Here is a 19,848-nt window from a genome sequence, read left to right on the forward strand (position 1 = left end):
ACTGGGGGACAATAAGCAAAGCCATTATGTAGGCGTAATAGCTGGCTCTAACCAATGGCTCTAAAGATAGCAGCCAGCTTTCAGCTGCTCCCAGTTGAGTGAGTCCTGAACATTACGCAGATGGAGTATAAAAGCAGGAATTGCTGAGTACTGGATGCTGACAGGACTTTCACTCTTTGCCAATGCTAGACCTTTGCAGTCTTGTGGGGATTCTTAGTATTGTGCTGAGGATTCGGCCTTTCTGACCCCAGAGCAAGTCAAAGTTGAACTTGATCAGAGCCCTCATTTATTTGACTGAAATTTTTAGCCTTATAGATTAAGTGGGAAGACATGTTAGGTTATTTAATTCCTTTTACTTATTTTTCTTCGTTTCAGGTCTGATCCCTTCTTCAAGGAAAAAAAAAACATCAGAAAAGGTAGAAGGAGGTTATATCAGAAATTCTCAGAATTCAAATAATGAGGGAGTAATCAAGACCAAGAAAAGTTGTGAATTGGATGTGATAAGGGTCTAGGTGAAATTTATCATGTCTGTGAGAAAGAGGAAGCAAGTGGGTGGGTTAACAAAAGCCAGAGAAGTCAATATTATTGCCATCTGACAGGAGGGTGCACAGACAGAAGCTGAGGTATTGTTCCATTTTATAGATGGTCTCAGTCTGGCAGCATGAGGCCATGGACAGACATGTTGGCAAGGGAATGGGATGGCAAATTGAAATGGGTGCCCACTGGGAGATCCACACTATTGCGTCAAATAGAGCCAAGGTGCTCTGCATGCAGTCTCTCAGATGTAGGGGAGACCATAACGGAGGCACCGGATGTTGAAGATGACATCTGCAGATTCACAAGTGAAATGTTGCTTCTTTTGGAAGGACAGTTTGTGGCCCTGAATGGTGTTGAGGGAGGTGTGGGTGGAAGTGAAGCATTTCCTGCAGTCATAGGGATAGGTCCCAAAGTGTCAATTGGTGGGGAGGGAGGAGTGGACAAGGGAGTGGTCTCTGCAGAAGGTGGAGAGGGGAGGAGAGGGGAATATGTGTCTAGTGGTGACAGAAATGGTGGAGGAGGATGTGATGGATGTGGAGGCTGGTGGGATGGTAGGTGAGGACAAGAGGAATCCTATCCTTGTTGCGCGTGGGGGTGGAGGGGGCCAGGGCAGATGTGTGAGTAAATGGGGATCTGTGAGTGAATACCGAGTTGATGGTGGTAGAGGGAAAGTCATGTTGTTTGAAGAAGGAGGACATTATGGCATGATCAGTGACCACCTTCAGACACGAAACAAGTAGTCAAAGGCTTTATTAACCAAAAAATCTTAACATTCCTCTAAGTGCTGCTGGCTCATGTCCAAGGCAGGGATAAGGAAGGAGACAAGGGTTATCAGCCTTTATTAGGGATCTTATAGGGAGGAGCTGCCGGTATGGAAGGCGCGCCAGCCTGACCAGTACAGTGAGGTCATGCCTACAGACATCTATAGCCCTCGTGACTTTATAAACCTCTTTCAGGTTGTCCTCAGCCACATAAGCTTCAGGCCTATCCAACCTCTCCTTATAATTTAAGCCTTCCAGTCCCATCAACATCTTTTTGAATCTTTTCTACTTATTTTCCATCTTAATGCTATCTTTCCTATAATTTCAAAATTATTCAATGTTTTTCCCAACTAGAAATGCCTTGGATTAACAATGACATCTGGTACCTGCTGAGAGCCAGATCAATACAGAAGGAACAGGTATGACCTGCACAAAGCCATTTCCTGGGTGAAGTGGATATTCTGGATAAGAATGGAATCAATAAAGGACACCCAACAGCAGGGCCTAAATGAGATAACCCGTTGCAAAACCAAATCCTGTGCAGTAGCAGGTGGCAAAGCTGCACTCCCGGAGGAACTCAATGCCTCCTACACCCGGCTTGACCACAGTAACAGAGAAGAATCATCCCCCTGCATTCCCATGTCCGCTGATGATCCCATCCTGTCTGTATCCAAGGATGAATGTGGGCTGCCTTCAGGAGAGTGAGCAAGAGGAACAGAGGGCAGAGTACCCAGCTGAATATTAAAAAAGATCTGTGATGACCAACTTACAAATGTATTCATGGATATCTTCAAAATCTCACTCAGCAGGTTGTGGTACCCACTTGTTTCAAATCAATCATACTGGTGCCCAAGAAGAGCGTAGTAAACTGCCTTAATGACTATCAACTAGTAACACATCAACAGTGATGAAGGGTTTTGAAAAGTTGTTGTTGAAGCATATGCATTCCTGTCTGAGTGGTGACATGGATCCATTCCAGTTTGCCCATCATAGTAACAGCCCTACAGCAAATGCCATCTCACTGGCCCTCCACAATACCCTGGAACATCTGGACAGCAAAGATGTATTCATCAGGATGCTCTTTTTGGACTACATTTCAGAATTTAACACCTGCGACACAACACCCCACTGTGTAATTGGATCCTGGATTTCCTCTCCTCTAGACCACAATCAGTGATAAGAATATCTCCTCCACAATCTCCATCGGAACCAGAGTGTCACAGGACTGCATTCTTAGCCCTCTGGTCTACTCACTTTACACCAACAACTGTGTGGCTTGGTATGCCAATCACACCATCTACACAGTCCAGGACATTGCAGGCAAAACCCTCCCCACCATCGAGAACATCAGAGAGCAGCACCACCCATAAAATATTCTGTTCTGGCTGCTACTATCAGGAAAGAGGTATAAGTGCTGCAAGACCCACACCACCATGTTCAGGAACAGCTACTACCCCTTCACCATCAGACTCCTCAACAACAAACTCAATCAGGGACTCATTTAAGGACTCTTACTTTTGCACAGTTAGTTTGTTCACATTTAGTTACCTATTTTCAGTTCTTTATTTGTTCATATTTTTTATGCACTAAACAATAACTAATGATTCTGCCTCGGCCACAAAGAAAAAGAATCAGCCATGTATGTACTCTGACAATAAATATGAAATTTGAATTGGGTCCAATTGAAATGTTTAGTTCTTATTCTTAATTAGTTAGATGATTTGTAATTGATTTTTAAATGTTCCTAAACAAAGATAAGAGTATACAGAGCCGTTGTCATACCCACACTCCTGTTCGGCTCCGAATCATGGGTCCTCTACCGGCACCACCTACGGCTCCTAGAACGCTTCCACCAGCGTTGTCTCCGCTCCATCCTCAACATCCATTGGAGCGCTCACACCCCTAACGTCGAGGTACTCGAGATGGCAGAGGTCGACAGCATCGAGTCCACGCTGCTGAAGATCCAGCTGCGCTGGATGGGTCACGTCTCCAGAATGGAGGACCACCGCCTTCCCAAGATCGTATTATATGGCGAGCTCTCCACTGGCCACCGTGACAGAGGTGCACCAAAGAAAAGGTACAAGGACTGCCTAAAGAAATCTCTTGGTGCCTGCCACATTGACCACCGCCAGTGGGCTGATAACGCCTCAAACCGTGCATCTTGGCGCCTCACAGTTTGGCGGGCAGCAGCCTCCTTTGAAGAAGACCGCAGAGCCCACCTCACTGACAAAAGGCAAAGGAGGAAAAACCCAACACCCAACCCCAACCAACCAATTTTCCCCTGCAACCGCTGCAATCGTGTCTGCCTGTCCCGCATCGGACTGGTCAGCCACAAACGAGCCTGCAGCTGACGTGGACTTTTTACCCCCTCCATAAATCTTCGTCCGCGAAGCCAAGCCAAAGGAAAATAAAACTTTAATTTACCAACATACATATTCAAAAAAAATTTTTTTGATGTATATCTTATCCCCCTCCCACAGAATATAGAACCCCCCCACCCCCCAATCCCACCAAGAAAAAAAAGAGAAAAGAATAAAGATTAAGAAAACAGCTTTGACAGGAAATTCCAGGCCGAGGTTTTGCTTCTGGTGCACAACAGAAGCATACTGCCTGAGGCCTATTAGTTGTTGAGGGCCCACTATGTATTTCTAAATGTTTCCCATCTGTAACAGGTCAGCTCAATTAACATTTTGGATCCAGCCCAGGTAATTGTGGACAAGTGGGCAGACTTCAACTTATTTCTTTTCAACTTCAATTCAGTTCTGAATGTGTTTCTAGAAACCAGCCATTCTTAGTCAGACCAGAGCACATTTCAAGGCGACCATGGACTGAAATAATAAAATACTTTTGAATTTTTTTTTTTGTTTATTCAGTAGGAGAGAAGTATGGAAGAAACCAACTAAACTTGACTGCTTCACAGGAAAGGGAGCCCATAAACATTGATCAGAGTAATGGGTGCTCTAGACCACTTCCAAATGAGCTAGATATGAAAAAATAGTTTTTCTAATTAATTTTCCATCATTTGTCTAATCTTTTAAATGCAACTGTTGCTCAAGAAGAATAGAGAAACAATAGTATTTCTACTGTTTTTATTTGGTAGAATGCACAATATGTTTTACTGAGTACCTATCTATGTATAACTATTATGTAGAGAAAGTTGATATATTACTAATGAATACAATCTACATATATATTTTAAAATCCAAACAATATAACTAGTTATTGTTGCAATGTGCAAATTTTTAAAGAGTTGGGAGACATAAAATAAAATAAATAAAGTACAAGAAGCATGCAAAAGGTCACTTGGAAGCAGACAATTTTATGCTTCCACTTGCAGAAGAGTTTGCAAGCAACACTGGTCTATTTTCTCTGTAAATGCAAAATGGAAATGGTTTTGTTTGCCACCATTTTACGTCGAATCATTATTCTGCAACATTTCGTGATTTCCTTTCCTTGTTGAGTCGCTTCAATTCCAGTTTTGGATAAAAACATTAGAATAAAATCTAAGTATATTCTTTGAGAATAATAAAACTGTTTGTTCCAAAGTATTTTCTATTCAATGGTATGGATTTGTCTGGATGTGCCATCAACCAAATGAATCGTCAAAAATTTAAAGAAGCTTGCTTCACAGACCAAGAAACCTCTCTGAGTCAAACAAAATCTAAAGTTTTGTGGTCTCTGCATTAGCCTAAAAATATGCACTGTTCACAAAGAAATTCTATTACTTATTTGAGAAAGGCAAAAGCAAAGTTCTACAGCTTTCCACAGCAGAAAGAAATTAAGTCTACATACCAGGGACGAGTGGGATGAAGTGTTTATTTCACTGAAGCACAAGATATTTCTTAGCCCACTCATGGCTTTGTCACTGGCAGTTTGTAAATGTCTAAGTTACAAGTGCAATGAACTCAATCTCCCACTCCTTCCCATTCAATGTATTTTTTTGTACCACTATCTAAAAATTTAGATACAAATATTTTATTATATGAGTTGGCAATTATCCATGCCCAGAAAAAATTAGCATTAAGATGTAAACCCTATTCATGCCTTTCTTTTATTCTTCTCCATGCTAACATCTCTTCTGTCCAATTGTTTGTAAAATGTTTAATTATACTATTTTTAAAATTTCTTCTTTTACCTTCCCCAATTTCCTAGCTCACAAAATTTTAAATTTAACTTTATTTTATTTCCCAGTCTTTCTGACATAGGTGGAAGAGTTTCTTTTAGAAATAGTATGAATGTAGTGCCAAACAGTGTTTTTAATGAAATCTAATGACTACAATTTTAACATGTCACATAATAACTGCCCCTGTCGTGAAAAGACTGACATCGTCCACATTTCAGAACATGATTGACTCCTTAATTTTGATGGATATTTAATATTCAATGAATATTTAATGCCCATCAAAATTAAGGAGTCAGTCATGTCCTGAAATGAACAATTGGATTGGTCACGATGCACAGTGACATTATAAATGCTTTTCTGGCAATTTATCCCGCAGACCATCATTATATGGAATATTGGTGTGTGTGTGTTGTAGAATTGCAGAATAATTCCATATGGCCCACTTTTCCTGTAACACCCCCCTTAAGGAGATAGCCACAATCCCCTTCACTTACCCCACAGACCCTTTACAATTTTTCTTTCTTTCATTCATTTTTTATTTACCTCCCTATTTAAAGAAAAACAAGAAAAGTCAAAGTATGCTGTCAGAGCCAAATAAACAAAGCCAGCTATTCATTGTTTTTATTTGCATGTGGATTTCCGATGGGTATTGGCACTGGAATTTGGTGCAACTTGAAAGGAATTTCTGCATGGCGTGCTACGTGAGTTCAAGTGATCTGCATACACAGGGAAGGAAATAATATGTCTCGGTTCCACCATTAACTGCACATTTTCTGCTTCTAGAAATTGCTAGTCAATGTACACTAAAAGAATTGTGATGCCAATATTATAGGATTCACTGTTGATTCAGAATTAGAATCAGAATTTATTGGCCATGAGGAAGCCACAAAATTTGTTGATTTGCAGCAGTATAAATATTGGTATAAAATTACATTTAAAAATAAATAAATTTGTGCAAAAATAAGTAAGGAAGTGTCTGCGGTTCAGAAATCTGACAGCAGAGGGGAAGAAACTGTCTTTGGTGCCGCTGCATGTTCATCTTTAGGCTACTGTACCTCCTTCCTGATGGTAGAATTGTCAAGAGGGCATGGCCTGGGTGCCAAGTTCACAACCCTCTGGGTTTTTTTATTGACAGCTCCATTGGCGCCTCCATACCACACAGTGATGCAACCAGCCAAAATGCTCTCCACGCCACACTTGTAGAAATTTGCAAGAGTCTTTGGTGACATACCAAATCTCCTCAAACTCTTCACAAAGTCTAACTGCAGTCGAGCCTTCTTTGTGTATGCATTGACATGCGGGACTTGGGACAGATTTCCATAGATGTTGACACTAAGAAACTTAAAGGTTTTAACACTTTCCACAGTTGACCCCTTGATGAGGATTGGTTCATGATCTCCTGATTTCTTTCCTGTGTAATTATGCATGTAAATAAGAACTGCATTTCTCAGCATGCAATTCCATATAACCATATGACCATATAACCACTTACAGCACTGAACAGGCCAGTTCGGCCCTACTAGTCCATGCCGTAACAAATCCCCACCCTCCTAGTCCCACTGACCAGCACCTGGTCCATACCCCTCCAGTCCTCTCCTATCCATGTAACTATCCAGTCTTTCCTTAAATGTAACCAATGATCCCGCCTCGACCACGTCTGTCGGAAGCTCATTCCACATCCCTACCACCCTTTGCGTAAAGAAATTTCCCCTCATGTTCCCCTTATAATTTTCTCCCTTCAATCTTAAACCATGCCCTCTAGTTTGAATCTCCCCCTCTCTTAATTGAAAAAGCCTATCCACATTTACTCTGTCTGTCCTTTTTAAAATCTTAAACACCTCTATCAAGTCCCCTCTCAATCTTCTACGCTCCAAAGAAAAAAAGCCCCAGACTGCACAACCTTTCCCTGTAACTCAAACCTTGAAATCCTGTCAACATTCTCATGAACCTTCTCTGCACTCTCTCTATTTTGTTTATATCTTTCCTATAATTTGGTGACCAAAACTGTACACAGTACTCCAAATTTGGCCTCACCAATGCCTTGTACAATTTCATCATAACCTCCCTACTCTTGAATTCAATACTCCGATTTATGAAGGCCAACATTCCAAATGCCTTCTTCACCACACCATCTACCTGAGTATCAGCCTTGAGGGTACTATTTACCACAACTCCTAAATCCCTTTGTTGCTCTGCACATCTCAATAGCCTACCATTTAATGCATATGACCTATTTAGATTTGCCTTTCCAAAATGTAACACCTCACACTTATCTGTATTAAATTCCATCAGCCATTTCTCAGCCCACACCTTCAGCCTTCCTAAATCACCTTTTAATCTACGGTAATCTTCCTCACTGTTCACAACACCACCAATCTTTGTATCAACCGCAAACTTGCTTATCCATTTCTCCACCCCTACTTCCAGATCGTTAATATATATAACAAACAATAGTGGACCCAGGACCGATCCCTGAGGAACTCCACTAGTCACCGGCCTCCAATTGGAAAAACAATTTTCTACCACTACTCTCAGACACCTCCCATCCAACCATTGCTGAATCCATTTCACTACCTCCTCATTTATACCTAATGCCTCCACCTTTTTTCCTCACCTCCTGTGGGGAACTTTGTCAAAAGCTTTACTAAAGTCTAAATAGACAACATCCACAGCTTTCCCTTCATCAACCTTTTTTGTAACCCCCTTGAAAAACTCAATCAGGTTTGTCAAACATGATCTACCCCTGACAAAACCATGCTGATTACTCCCTAGCAATTCCTGTACCTCCAAATATTTGTAAATACCATCCTTCAGAACACTTTCCATCAACTTGCCCACCACAGACGTCAGAGTCACGGGCCTATAATTCCCAGGTTTACATTTAGACCCTTTCTTAAACAATGGAAACACATGCGCCACCCTCCAATCCTTTGGCACTACCCCCGTGGCCAGTGACATCCTAAATATCTCTGTTAATGGCCCCACTATCTGTCCACTAGCCTCCCTGAGTGTCCTTAGGAATATTTTGTCCGGTCCCGGAGATTTATCCACCTTTACCTTTTTCAACATAGCCATCACTACCTCCTCGGTTATCCTTATATGCTTCATGACCTCTCCACTATTTTTCTTTACCTCAACTGGTTCAATATTTTTTTCCCTAGTGAATACCGAGGCAAAGAAATCATTCAAAATTTCCCCCATTTCCTCTGACTTCTCATTCAGCCTACCCTCACTATCTACAAGGGGTCCAATTTTATCCCTCACTAATCTTTTACTTTTAATGTACTTATAGAAACCCTTTGGATTTATTTTTACTCTGTCTGCCAAAGCCTCTTTGTGCCTTTTTTTGGCCTTTCTAATTTCTTTCTTAAGATTCCTTCTACACTCCTTGTAGTCCTCCTTCAAATTGTCAGCTCCCTGTTCTTTATATCTCTTGTACACCTCCCTTTTTCTCCTAACCAAATTTCCAATATTCCTCAAAAACTAAGCCACCCTATGACTTCCAGCCTTTCCTTTGATCCTCACTGGGACGTAACTACTCTGTACCCTCAAAATTTCTTTTTTGAATATCCTCCATTTTTCATTTACACCCTCACCTGAAAATATCTTGTCCCACTCAATACTCCCCAAATCCCTTCTTATTCCTTCGAAATTTGCTCTTCTCCAATCCAGAACCTCAACTTTAGGCCCCTCCTTTCTCTTCCCTAAAACTACCTTAAAACTAACAGAATTATGATCACTCGACCCAATTGGATCTCCAACATTAATGTCTGATACCTGACCTAGCTCATTCCCTAATAGGAGATGGAAACCAGAAGTGGTATGGAACGGGAGACGCAGACGTTGTCGCTGTAAGTTGGTTGAAGCAGCTCAAGGAAAATAAAGTCAATTAAATGTTAAACCCATGTAAAGTCGTTCTTCTTGAAAGAAAAATATGGTGTCAGATGTGTCTGAGTGAGTAAGAAAAGACAATAGTTTGTAAGCATGGATAAGTTAAGACCTCTCACATGGATGCATTTAATGGGAATCTATCTGAAAATTTGAAACACTTCAAACAACGATTCAACATTTATATAGAAGCTGGTGGAATGGGAGAGACCAATGAAAAATAGAAAGCATCTTTGTCCTGCACATGATGAGTGAAGATGTCTTGGACATCTATAACAGTTTTCAAATTGATGAGACAGCTTTCACATTGGACACTCTAACAAAATTTGAGGAGCATTTTGTTCCAAGTAAAAACATCACATTTGAGAGATTCAAGTTTTTCTCCTGTGACTAGAAACAAGATAAGAGCTTTGATCAATACTTAGCTGAGCTTCACACACTGAGTGAGTCCTGTGAATTTGAAGATTTGAAAAATTCACTCATTAGAGACAGAATAGTTTGTGGAATCCCAGATAATGGACAGAGAAAGACTGTTGCATGAAAAAGATTTGACTCTTGAAAAGGTTATGAATATGTGTAGGGAAGCAGAGACTACATGAGCATAAACTAATGAGGTCCACAGGATAGACACAACAGTACATGTGATAAAAAAAACAGATAAGCAGAGCGCCAGGAATTTCCCAAAGCAACAACAAAGCAAAGTAGTATGCTCAAACAGAAAATGCAGCAGGTGCAGAGGTAGACATATTACAAAGATGTGTCCTTCCTCTGGAAGTCCTGCTATAAATGTGGGAAGAAGAATCATTTGCAAAATGCTAAGTAAAGCAGGGGATACCAAGAGAAAGGTATACACAGTGGATGAAGAAATGGAGGAATTCTTCATGGATTCACTACAGACAGGTGCTTCTGGCAAAATGAAATGAATCGTTCCAGTGACTGTGAACGAGACAGAAATTCCATTTAAGCTCGACACTAGCTCAGGTGTATTTGTTATCTATGGATGATTACAAGACCCTCACCACAAAGAGCAAGATTTATCCTGCAAAATTAAAAGCAACAGGCTACACTGGGGAGAGCGTTCCAGTAAAAAGGGGCCGTATGGTGACCTTCAAACACAAAAGGCAACATCTAAATTGTAAAAAGGAGAGTACAGCCACTATTAGATCTGAGTGCATGTGAAGAGATTAACCTGGTGAAGAGTTTTCATAGTGGCTTCACAGACCAAAGATAAGCATGGAAAAGTATGCAGATGTCTTTGAGGAGCTTGGATGTTTATCTGGTGTAGACAAGATCCACATAGATGAGACGGTGGCTCTGGTTGTCCATGCATGCAGGAAAGATTCGTTTCCACTTAGAGACAAACTTAAACAAGAACTAGCACACATGGAATGGATGAAAGCCATAAAGAAAATTGAAGAACCTACTGATTGGGTCCGCTCACTGGTCATCAAGCTAAAGAAAAATGGAGCATTGCATTTCTGTCTAGTCCCAAGAGATCTAAATAAAGCCATCAAGAGAGAGCATTTTAAATTGCTGGCATGGGATGAAATCATGTCCTGGTTTGCAGGTGCCAAATGGTTTAGCAAGCTAGATATGTCATCGGGGTTTTAGCAGATGAAGCCTGATAAGGCAAGTTCGAGACTATGCACTTTCAATACTCCACAAGGAAAATACCAATTTCTTCGGCCACCATATGGGATCTTGTCTGCACCAGAAGTCTATCATAAAACCATCCACATGATCTTTGAAAGTATACCTTTGGTTGAGACCATGAGACATCATTGTATGGGGATCCACCAAGGAGGAACATGATACGAGACTTAGGCAAGTGCTTAACATGACACAGAATGACAATTTGAAATTAAATTAAGAGAACTGTGAATTTGACATAAAGACACTGACCTTCATAGGAGATGTCATATCTGAACAGGGAGTGAAGCCTGATCCAAGAAAGACATCAGCCTTGAGAATTTTGCGAGGCCCCAAAACAAAGATGAGGTGGGACATTTCTTGGGGATGGTGACTAACCTGACTAAGTTCATCCCTCATCTGTCGACTATGTCACTCCTTGAGCAAAAAAATGACTGGATATAGTTGTCGAGTAAGAGGAAAGCTTCCAGGCTCTCAAAAAAAAAAATCCTAACAGAAGAGCCTGTCCTAAAATTTTGATTCGGATAGATGCAGCAGGATCTCGGCTGATGCATCCCGACATGGCCTTGGTACAGTACAGCAACATGAGGACACATGACAACCTGTGGCCTATATATCAAGGGCTTTAACAAGTGCAGAAGCCAACTATGCACAGATAGAGAATGAGCTTATGCATGTGAAAGGTTCCATCAATATATTTTTGGACAAGCTTTTGAAGTAGAGACAGACCATAAACTATTGGTCTCAATTATGTCCAATCACTAAATGACTGTCCTATGTGTATGTGGATAAAGCTGCAGAAATACAAAGTGAAAATTATCTACATGGCAGGAAAATACATGTTTGCAGCTAATGCACAGTCTCAAGCATTTGACAAGAAAAGAGCAACCAAGAGGTTAATTCAGAGAAAAGAAGATGTTGACATAATTATCACCTCATTTCTAGTATCCAGGGATAGAACAGAGCAGATCAGGAAAACAGAGACAGATGAAACAATGAAAGAGCTCGAAGATATAATACAGAAAGGATGGCCAGCAGCTAAGAATGAATGTCCATTGGGTGTTCGGAATTACTGGGCATGCAGAGATGAACTCTCATTTGTGAAAGATATGGTCTTCAAAGGGAACAGGTTTGTGATTCCAGTATTGCAACACAAGTAAGTGCCCCAGAAGATACATGAAGGACATATTGGTGAGGAAAAATGAAAACAAAGAGCATGAGAGGTGATGTAGTTCTCAAGAATGAACCAAGACTCCTTTAGAGAATGGGAGAGAAAAGAAATTAAAAGAATAGAAATTGTTTTTTGGGAAATAATTTACTAACATTTGAACAATTGAAGTGCAAATATGGAATAACTCATGGTAAAATATTTGCATACCATCAACTGAAATCCTACTTAAAGGATAAACTGGGAAACAGACTGAGATTACCTGAAGGAAGCAGCTTTTAATATGTGATTACAGAAACAATGATAATAAAAAGATTTATAACGAACATGTACATCAAGCTACAAGAGAAGAAAAATGATGAAATAAGCTATAAACCCAAATAAAAGTGGGAAAAAGATTTAAACATAAAGATAAAAAATGAAACATGGGAAAAGTTATGCTCCGGAACAATGAAGAATATAATAAACACAAGGTTACGTATGATACAGTATAATTGGCTACACAGGCTATATATCACGCCCCAAAAGTTAAATAAATGGGATCCAACATTATCCGATAGATGTTTTCGCTGTAAGAAGGAAACGGGAACAACAGTACATGCATGTGTGAAAGTGAGAAAGTTTTGGGAAGATCGAAATCAGGTATTAAATAAAATCACAAAAAGCAACATACCAAAAAATCCAGAGATCTTTCTTCTAAGTAATATAAGAAGTAAAGAATTAGGCCTCAAACTGGATGAAGTGCAAAAAAGATTTAATATGATAGCCTTAGCTTTAGCAAAAAATGTATAATGTCAACTTGGAAATTAGAAGAGAGCCTGAGAGTACAGTAATGGTACATGGAAATGAATAAATGTATTCCATTGGAAAAAATAACATATAATTTAAAAAATAAAGTCACATTATTTGAACAAATTTGGGAACCGTACATGGTACATAACAGAGAGGGCTTGCCTCGGACCTCCACCCCTCAAAATGATAAAATGATAGGAAGACAAAATAACTTGATCCAGTGTGTAAAAGTAGATGACACAATTTTCTTGTTTATTTTCATTGTGTAATGACATTGTTTAATGATTTTATTATATTGTACATGTTAAACGTTTAATGGGTTTGGAGGGGGGTGGGAAGCGGGGAGGGAAGGTAGGGGGAAAAAAGGGGAGAAAATGCCACTGTGTATATTTAAGAGGGAAATGTTTGTATGTATTTTGATTGATATGGTTCACAGTGTGAAAAATTTAAAAAAAGAATGAACCAAGACATAAGACAGAACATTGCTTTATGCCTTACCTATAGACCAGCAGCAAGCAGAACCGCTTACACCACACCCTGTACTTCAAAGTTGGAGAAGATTTGTTTGACTGTAATGGGAAGAGTCATATAATAGTAACAGACTATTTTTCCAATTACCTAGAGGTAACAACATTGCAGTCAACATCTAACAAAGCAGTTATCACCTTCATGAAAAATGTGTTTGCGAGGCATGGAGTTCCTTGTGAAATAGTATCAGACAATGGTCCACAATTTTCAAGCTGTGAATTTGAGCTCTTTGCCAATACTTGGGGGTTTCGGCATACAACTTCAAGCCCATATCACCCAAAGTCTAATGGCCTAGCAGAGAATTCTGTGAAGATGGTGAAGAGCCTCATGAAGAAAGTGCATGATGGTCAAGAGGATTTCCACAGAAGTCTAATGATTTATAGAAGTGCACCACTACAGAATGGTCTTTCTCCAGCCCAAATGATGATGGGTCAACACATAGAGACTAATCTTCCAATGCGTGAAAATCTGTTGACACCCAAAGGATCACGCAAGCTCAAACAGGCTGAAGTGAAAGAGAAAATAAAACAAACAATATAATGACAAGATTGTGAAAGCCTACCGGTCCTGAAGCCTGGAATTCAAGTGCAAATCCAACATCACAGTGCTGGTACATGGGCCTTGTCAGCATATGTGCAAGAGGAAATAGATTCCTACCAGATCCAGACAGAGGGAGGGACACCTCTGAGAAGGAACCTCGTAGATCTACAACCACAAGCTCCAAACCATAGTCATGACTCATCACCTGTCAGTACACAAAAGGGTCAAGCACAGGGAGAAAAGGAACATGTGGTTCAGAGTCCACAGAAAGACACCAAGTCTAACACAGCAAATGCAAGCAATACACTGGTGGAAACACATCGCAGACCAAAAAGGACTATTAAACCATCTCAGGGACTGATTGAAAGCTGCTGAGTGGAAAGAGACTGGCCACGGAATGTAGATACTTCTGTTATGTAGACATAGTATTGTGTTTATTTTTTTTAAAAAAGGGAAAGATGTGTTGTTATGCAAGTAAATAAGAATTACATTTCCCAGTGATGCACCATCAATTACTCGAAAGACTGTTGTTGAGAAATCAATAGTCTTTTATTCACTTAAGAACACAAACACATCCATACTGTTCAATTGTCCTGCACTGAGAGCAGAGGGCTGTGGAACAGTCACATTTATACAGGATCCTAGGGGGGGTGGGGGGAGACCACAGGTATAATTGACCAATAGGTGTGCCTGACCAGACAATTATATACAACAATGCTTTACCACACCCAACATGTAATGTGCACAGTTGGGTGGAAACCAGAAGTGGTATAGAACAGGAGTCATGGGCGTTGTTGCTGGAAGTCACTTGGCGCTGAGCAAAAGTCATTGAGGCAGTTCACCCTGCTCTTTTTTGGGACCGTGATGTCTGTTGCCCTTTTCAAGTAGATGCAAATCTCCACTGCAGTGATGAGAGACTGAAAATGTCTGTGAACACTCCAGCTAATTGTTTGGCGCAGACTTCCAGTACCCTGGCAGTTACAGCATGAGGACCCAACACCTTGCAAGTGTTCACTCTCTTGAAGGATGTCTGACGGTGGCCTCAGAAATAGATATCACAAGGTTGTCAGTTCTGCAGGGATTTTCATATGTATCATTGAGTTCTCCTTCTTAAAGCGAGCATCAAAGGTATTCAGCTCATCAGGTGGTAAAGCATCTCCCCTGAAAGCAATTTCTTCCCTTTTCTGAAAGATACCAGCTAACTTGACTCCACTGAGCCTTTTTTATGAGGTTTCAAAGCCCCTGCTTGTACATTCAGTTTCTCATTGTGGTCAATATCAGAACTGACTTGAAATTCAGTCTCTTCTCACTGAGCATCCTTCTTTAAATACATATATCATGGATTCCTCAAATGATATGATCTGACAGCATTTTCTCCAAAACTTGTACTGCACTCATCTATCTCAAATCTACCAAAAGGTCTAGCATTGCTTAATTTAGACCTTGCTTCCAGCTTTTAAATGTGTGCCCTTGAACAAGACTTGGATGGGGCACCCAAACTCATCACCTGATTTAACCAATTCTTCAAATGTCCTGTTCACTGGTGTGGCCTGAGCCAGCAATGTTGTTAATCATTGTTGATACAAGAAAAATTGTACATTTCTCTTCTGTTGTATGATTTACACCAGAGCATTCAATCTATTCTACATATTCAATGTACAATCCCTTTAAACTGTTGGAAGAATCAGAAGGACCAATTATAGCAATGTTGCTTTGATTTTGCTGTGCCCCAACTGATGCAAACATAGTAGACTAAATCAGTGATATCCAGACTCAATAGACCATGTTACTAGTTCCAGAGAAATAATGCCAAAACCTTGCGAAAGGCAAACAATGCTTCCTCTCATAACCAGCCAGTTTAAGTTCAGCTTCATCCCTGGTATTGGAATGTTTACACATAAAGTAAAATAACACTCACAATTCAACAATTAAAACTTGTAGATGGTATTGATTACAAAACGAATCTATTCCTGAAATGCTTTCACCACATGGATTGCCATAATTAAGCAGTAGTGTTACATTTGGTCTCTTCCAATTAATTGAGAATTTGGAGAAATTTGGACAATATTGTCATTTTCATTTGCTTAGAACTCTAGGGAGCATACTAGTTCTTGGATTTCTCACTTCTTTCTCTTTAATGGTGCTAATTACTTTTGGCCACATCATGCTGGCAAATGCAGGTGCTACCAAGTTCAAGATTGCTGCATGAGTGTAAAAGTCCCAAGATTCCTGGCCATCTTCACCATCAATTCCTCAAGTGCGCTAATGTTAGACTCCTCATGGAAACTGCTCACTGAACCTGTAGCAAGTTAGCTCTGAAGGTGAAATGAACAAATACACATATTTAATTGGAGAAGAAATGGTGTTGAGCGTAAAGTGAGTTTCATTTATTTGAAATCTTTATGACTTTAGTGGTTTAAAAGAAGTCAAGTATTTTATTCTATTTTTTTCATCTGATTTCTGTTTCATTTTGAATTTTAATTGTTTCTTAATTTTTGTTTGATGCTTCTGGGTCTTAGAAACATTCAAAACTGCCAATGTTGGACAGCTGACAAAGCTGTAAATTGTGCTTAGCCAGGTATCAAAGATTAACCAAGAATGGATAAGCAAGAATGATTAGAAGTTTCAAGTGGCATGTTTAACTGCAAGTACAAAGTAATTATTTTTGTGGTTCTTGACTCTGTACCAAAATGATATAGGTTCATGTTTCTCTTTCAAGATTTCAAAGCACATTTTAAAGGTTCATTCCAGTGCAGTTCTAAAAAAGTTCTGCATTAACAAACATATTATCCTTTGGATCAGGTATTAAACTGAGACCAAGTAGGCTCTCAGTTATATGTGAATAATATTACAAGACTTTTGAAGCCAAACGAGTGAACTGATCCCTGATACCCTATCTGACATTTATTTCTTTATCCATATTCCTAAAACAGATTATTTCATTATTGTCAGATTTCAATCTATGAGAGCTGTTCTTTTTTACAAATTGACTAATACATTTCCTTCAGTACTACCAAGTAATTCATTGGCATTAAAGTGCTTTAAGACATCCTCAGTTCTGGAAAGGAAAGGACTTGTATAAATTCTAATTTGTCTTTCCACAACCAAGAATTTACCATTGAAGCCATTCCTATAAATTTATATATATAACTGAATAGTTTATACAGCATAGATTTACCACAGGTTACAAATAAATAAAGAATACACTCACTCATTTTGTTCAGTACACCATGAAGTCAACTTTCTTTTATTATTCACTGGACACAATATGGCATTCTTCAACTCTCCAAACACCCAGCTAAACTCCTCTGACCTTCTCATTGGCTCACTGCCACACAGGCGATCTTGACACTCTCACTCTCCTCCTCCTGCATCTAAGCTTCATCACCCATATACTGACCCTTAACACATCTGCACGTGCATGCTATTACTCCAGTGCGTCACATCGCTTACATCACTGAATTAACTCTGGTCTCCATTTTCAAGATGTGACCCTGGATGAATCGGGTGAAAAGTCAGTCTGCGATTTTTCCACAGGAAGGCCTTGGTCTTTTGTGCTGGTGGCTATGAGGCAAGAGAATTTTGAATCTCTTCATAATCTATCACATCCTGGTAGAAGAGCATCAATCAAACTAGTTACAAAATGTTTTACGTTGCCTCATGTTAAACAGGATGTTGGATTATGGGCAAGGACCTGCTTGCCGTGTCATCGTTCTAAAGTCTCCAGACACATGAAATTTGGCACCACTCCTGACAAAGGTAAGTACACAACCACGACAGCCTCCCACCTCCTCCAGTCTCTGAGCCATGCAAGGAGGCAACTGATTGGAACTATCTCACTATGTAACACTTTGAAGGGCAGACAGTCATTCAATCTCATACAATAGTGCAAAATAAGTGATGCATGTCCAACTGAAAAGGGTGCGACTGGTCCTTTGGCTCTGGCTCCAACACAGAATATGGAATGTCGATATACACCAGCTTCAACCTGTCAATGGAAACCATGCCAGCCTTTCCATTCCTGTCAATCACAAAAGTCTTCAGATGGCATCATAAGTCTTGAAAAGGATCATCGTAAATGAGCTGAAGGGTTTTGCCAACAGCATCATGCCGGAGGGACACATGAGTACAGCTTTTTAAATCAATTGACACATACACTTCAAGTGACACCTACCTCATAGGAGTAGGTTGGAGTAATCTTGTTTTCCCAAAGACAATCGACATAACTAGCCAGATCATAGAGCATTGTGCTTAGATTGGATTCACAAATTCATCTGGCAAGGTTAATGTAGTGCTATATACTAGCTCTGCCTTTGAACATCAAAGATCTGCTTTAATAACAGTATGCAGTCCAAGGAGAACCATGGGCAAATGTTCACTCCACGTAGATGCATCACCACCTGCTGTTAATGCTGACTTCAACTGTCAATGGAAATGCTCAACGAGGCCGTTGGCCTATGGAGAGTAATCCATAGTGCGAATATAGGTAGCCCAAAATATCAGTGCGAGCTCGGAACAATGCCAACTCAAACTGAGAACCTCGGTCCATTGTAATAGGGCAGGAACACCAAAAGATGGAATCCATAAATCCACGAACGCCCTAGCAACCATCTCGCAGAGATGTCAGTGACAAGAATGGCCTCCTGCCATCTGGAAGTACGGTCTTCACATATGAGGAAATAAGTATATTCCCAAGATGGTGGAAATGTGCATGTCACGTCTATGTGCACATGCTGGAAATGGGAATTTGGACAATAAAATCCCACAGCTTGAATTTCATGTGTCTGGAGACTTTAGAACGATGACACGGCAAGCAGGTCCTTGCCCATAATCCAACATCCTGTTTAACATGAGGCAACGTAAAACATTTTGTAACTAGTTTGATTGATGTTCTTCTACCAGGATGTGATAAATTATGAAGAGATTCAAAATTCTCTTGCCTCATAGCCACCAGCACAAAAGGCCAAGGCCTTCCTGTGGAAAAATCACAGACTGACTTTTCACCCGATTCATCCAGGGTCACATCTTGAAGATGGAGACCAGAGTTAATTCAGTGATATTGGATGAGATCAGGATGAGATCAGTACATGACCCATGGCAGTGAAATCAATGGTAGTATTTTATGTAAGGCATCAATGTCACGTCTGGACAGGGCTTCAGCCATGGCATTAATTTTTCCTCAGAAGTGCCATATGTCCGATGAAAATTGTAGAATGAAGTCCAAGAGCTGGATCTCTCTGGATGAGTAGAGGTGTGTGCTTGTACTCGCAGTATCCATAGGAGGCTGGTGGTCTGTTTAAATGGTGAAATAATTACCTTCCAATAAAAAGTAGGAATGTTTCACTGCAAGATAGATGAGCAAGAGTTCCTGCCCAATATACTAATAGTTTGCCTGAGCCGGTGACAGCTTGGCTGAAAAAACTCCAGAATTTCTAATTGCTCATGGACCTGTTCTAACACTGCTCCCTTATGTTTGAATACGAGAATCATTCACGAAAAAAACACATAACATTTTGGGGTGTCTGCGTTCCTCCGTGATAGGAGGGACCACAGAAATTTCTGCACCAGAATTGACAAGAAAAGACAGTGGCCAACATGTTTATGACCAGCATGTGTCTCTACTGCCAGGCCTGGTCATTTCTCAGCTGCCATTTGTATAAGTCGCAAGGTGGCTGACAGGACCAGGCAGTAGCACCAAATCTCCGATGCTTTCAAAATATATTTGCCATCCATCTCCTCTGCCATGTCCTCAACCACTACTATTCTAACCAGGTTGACATAAGTAATTCCATTGCATGCCCAAAGCCTTGACCACATAGTCTGTGTGGCCATTTGCTGCTCCAACTCAGTTATCTTCGATT

At 40.3% G+C, this 19,848-nt stretch overlaps 1 long non-coding RNA gene across 1 annotated transcript in view; it reads right to left on the bottom strand.

Moving 5' to 3' along the window:
* The window catches only part of LOC138737714 (uncharacterized), a 144,729-nt gene that overhangs the window by 96,138 nt on the left and 28,743 nt on the right, over positions 1–19,848 (bottom strand). The window lies entirely within an intron of this gene.

The sequence above is a fragment of the Narcine bancroftii genome, chromosome 6 (assembly GCF_036971445.1).
Source record: "Narcine bancroftii isolate sNarBan1 chromosome 6, sNarBan1.hap1, whole genome shotgun sequence".
NCBI lineage: Eukaryota > Metazoa > Chordata > Chondrichthyes > Torpediniformes > Narcinidae > Narcine > Narcine bancroftii.